This window comes from Cotesia glomerata, linkage group LG5, assembly GCF_020080835.1.
Source record: "Cotesia glomerata isolate CgM1 linkage group LG5, MPM_Cglom_v2.3, whole genome shotgun sequence".
NCBI lineage: Eukaryota > Metazoa > Arthropoda > Insecta > Hymenoptera > Braconidae > Cotesia > Cotesia glomerata.
In genome coordinates, this window is record NC_058162.1 from 14,462,297 (window position 1) to 14,467,053 (window position 4,757).

Below are 4,757 nucleotides of genomic sequence, written 5' to 3' on the forward strand. Positions count from 1 at the left end.
GGAGTTATGAGACAAAAACCCGTTCCGGAAAAAAAAATTAAAAGTTGCGATGATAGACCTCTTAATATAAATATTAAGGGCTCAAATTCTCGCAACATTTTTTTTTTGTCATCCCAAATAATATTTTCGATATACAAAAAAAAAAAAAAAATAGTTAATTTTTTTGGCCCAGTCTAATATATATAGACGTACGGACATCATCGCGGGAATAGTCAGGAAAGCTTCCTAGGACCTCAAAACGTCGAGATTTGATAAAAACTCGATTTTTGCAAAACGGGGTAAAACCAATAACTTCCCGATTTTTGAGAATCTTCGATTTTCTGAGCGGGAAGTTAAAAATCATATTTTTTTTAACTTTAAAGTTGACATGTTGAGAACAACCAATAGATGCTATTTTTTTAATGAAAAAGGTACTAAGGTAAAGTACCCAGTAGTTGAACAGGTTTCAAAGTAAAACGTATTTGACCCTACTTTTAATATATAATGATGTAATTATTAGTTTAAATGAGTGACTTTCACGAAAATATAAACAATTTTGAATTGATTGAAGCCCAAAATAACGCAGATGATTGAATATTCATATTTTGACAGCGTTTTTAAGATAGACTATGAAAGGAGTAGTAGTTGAAAAATCAATTCTGACAAGCCGCAGTAGTTGAACACTCCGGGAGCAGTAGTTGAACAAGTAAAATATATGGCAATGGGCACACCATAAATTTTCAACGTTTCATTGAAATATCAAAAGAATTATAACATATTATTGATTAATATGAAAAATAATGCTAAGAATATTTAATATATTCATTTTAAAATGAGAAATATTTGTATTTAATTTTTTAATGACATTTTTTATGGATAACAAAACAAATTTTCAATTATAAATAAAAAAAACTCAATTCAAAACGTTCAATAATTTTTAACTACATTAACATTAGCATTTTAGCTGCAAAACTTATTTAATTTGCAATAATTGATACAAATCACAATACTGATCACTAGTCTATAAACCTATTAGAGGTTAGAGTGCTGTTAAAATTATACGGCCTCAGCTTGTTCAACTTCTGGGTACCGCTTGGAAAATTTGGAGGTATAATTGAAAATTTATTATTTAAACAAAACAATTGTATATCGTCAAAGTTGATATGGTCTTAAAAAAATTTTAATATAATAATTTACAGTTGAATTTTGTAATATTGATAATTTTAAACATTAAAATTTATAATAAGATATTAAAAATATACAGAACGATTTAGAACGTTTAAAGTAATATGAAAACTTGACTTCTTTTTTTTTTTTTAAATTAATAAACTTTTCATCAAAACACAATATTAAATAACATAGATTATATAAATAACAAACCGTCACACTCCGTCACCATATAAATTTAGCTTATAAGAATGATGAGATTAACTTGATGAGATTAAAATGATGAGATGTGCATTAACTTATCGGTCGTATGGCGTAGGAGTTAGTGATCGGTCTGGCAAGCGTGCGGCTCAGTTTCGAATCTCGGTTAGAACGGATAAAATCTTCACTTTATTTCTATAATTAGCGAAAGTTAGGTCTAAATTAAGAGTCCAACGGTTTGAATTTGCTTTAGCTCGGCATCCAAATTAAAATAAAAACATGACTCTTACAAAATTCTTTTTTTATCAAATGGCATGAGCCAGACTTGAAAATTAACTATGGTCCAGTCCTGGTAACCAAGCTTGGCCCATCGTTATCATCCCAGACTTCTAGCAAGACTGGGCCAAGCCTGGCTGACAAGCTTGGCCCAGAGTTCTACATAGTTGGGCCAAGCTTGGCCCCGTGGTACTTTTCTCTATGGGTGAGGGTAAAAATTATTAAACTAGTCTCAAGAAGCAAAAAAAAAAAAAGTTTGGAAAATCCAAAAGTGCATGATTCATAATGCTCTAAAGCCATTCGCATTCAGTGACCTACAATTCTCTCAAAGAACTTTTTAAAAAAAAAGTTTAACTTAATTAATGCATTTTTTCGCAAGTTACAGTGTTTCCGGAGTTCCATACATGACGGACAGGAAAATTTTTTGACCTACTTTGATGTTTTTTTCCGTTTCTATTGCACTAAATCAATTTTTAAGAAGTATGAAATTAATCTCCATTAAATAATATCGACAATAGTATGCAAAATATCTTAATTTCGTAAACTAACAAAGTTATAATAATAAAAAAACTTGCCGAAATGAGGCGAAAAAAATTTTTCAATCGTAAAGCACTCTGATGCTTCGCATCATGAGTCGTGCAATTGTATTAAATAGCTTATAATATGGATATTTTCAAGTTTCCTTGAAGGAGTAAATACGAAAACTTTTGAACAACTTTTTTTTTTTAATCTTCTGTTCACTCGCGACTAATTTATTTCGACTGGGGGTTTGCATCGTTTTTTCTATCCTTGGATCAATCATGTTAATTTTTTTTTTTTTAAATGAAAAGAAGAATATGGTAGAAAATACTCTGGTTGCATATTTTGACAATTCACTTTTGTTATCAAAACGTGAGAAGGCGTTCGACTCGCATAAAAATATTGCAATATACTATTCGCTGAAAAATTTAAAAGAAACTTCAAACATGAATTTCTAATAAAATATTCTAAATAAATAATTTTTTTTTTTTTTCAATTGACGTTTAACATAATATTTTTGAAAAAATGAAAATAAAGTTTAATACCGCTTAAAATATTTAAAAGATATTAGCGCTTAAAGTATGCACATTTGGATTTATCAAACAATTTTTATTCCTCGAATATCTTTGGTCCAGCTCGTCTGAATGATTGCAAAATGTATTCCCTGATTAAGAAATCTAATTTGAAATAACTTATAATGATTTGGAATGATTTAAATGTGTCGGATTTGAATAATATGTAGATATACAATTAACATGAAGGTAATCATTTCAAATCATATTTCTGAATCAGGGTTTGGATCTCAGTCTCGATAAACCCTTTACAACGTCATGTTGCTCTACTGCACTCGTGCTTCCATTATAATAGACGGAAATGAACATTTATTCCACATTGTATACTCATCGTGAATTCAAATTCCCATCTATTTACTGTACTTTCTGCAGCTATATATAAAATATATAGAAGTGAAATAGTTGAATATTTAGATAGGTTAGGTTTATTATAAACCAAATTCGTTTTTTAACGTCAAATTATTAATAATCGTTCCTATATGATATTGTTTTATTAACTAGGTTCATACTGAATATTATTATTATTATTTAAAAAAACAGTCAGTCCACTGATAAAATAATTGACTTGACCAAGAGCCAAACTCTTGAATCAAGAATTACATTTTGAAGAAAATGATTTTCTTAAATCAAGAGAATAAATTATGACCAAGATTTGGGAACAGAGACAGCTGAGGTGTAGGGCGGGAAAGCGGAACAAGGAGGGGAGCGACAGCGGCTGCCTACTCGACGGTCCAATTCTCGTTTGATTTAATTTGATTTAATGTTGTTTATTGTTTAAAATAAACGTTTATAGTTATATTTTTTTCAGATAGGTATTATTATTATTATTACGGTTTACTTAGTTCAAATATTATTTAAACTATTAATTTACTTCGTTTCTTATATTAAATTACAAGTTATTTATTATTATTTGTTTAAAAATAAAAAAAAAAAAAAAAAAAAGACAGAGTCTTAATTATAATTATGACCCAGATTTTACTTTTGTATCTGAGTATTTTAGTTTATTTTTTTTTTTTATTACTTAAAAATTAATAGAAACAATTATTGTTATTAGTGCGGCGATTATTATTTAATTTTTGTATTTATTTAATAATTTTATATTATTGTTGAAGAAGGTATGATTAAATTGTAAAAGAAATTAAAAGACTGGCAAAATTATTCTAAGTTCCGAAGAAGATTTAGTATGGGAAAGCGATGAATGGATATAAAATGAAAGAAATGACGATTATTATTTTTGTAAGAAATAATTTAGGTAAGCGAAGATTTTATAAGTCCCGAGGACAATTTAGTATGGAAAATCAACGAATGGATATATAATGAAAGAAATTGCGATTAAAATAATAAAGAATTGTGAATTTGACGAAACGAATGGATAGAGAATGAAGGAAATTGCGATTAAAATAATAAAGAATTGAGTTTCAAAAATAAAAACTTAGAATTTGGCGAGACGAATGGATAGAAAATGAAGGAAATTGCGATTAAAATAATAAATAATTATTTTTGAATGCTAGTTCGAGGACACCGGACAGGTGTCTAAAACGACCCTTCCGGTTCGTTACAAGAGAGTTAGGGGAAAAATGATAAACGCCAAAATTTGGCTCGGCAAAAAGGAAGTCTTGTAACAGAGTGGTTATTGTGGTGAATATTCTTCTGACAATAACATCTGGAGGAACATTACCTTGGTTTCGTTTAGAACATTGGTAAGTACCTCTGCACAAAAAGAACGGACACTGCGACACAAAACGCCCCCTTTTGCTCGAATTTGAAACTCGCCGAATTCCAGGGTTGAAAAGGCGTTGTTATCAATATACAAAACCGAAAGAAAAGCCAAAACAAAACTCACTTAAATCTAAATAAATCTAAAGAAATAAATCCAAGTCAAACAGGTTATGATAAAGACAAAATAAACAATTTATTTATCAAAATCAATTCTCAGGAACACCCAGACATGACCATCAACATCACTCGGTGCTGGGGGATGATCCCGTAGAACTCCGCAAGAGGGATCTGGTCCGAAAGTGGAACGTCGTGTTCAAAGGGGAA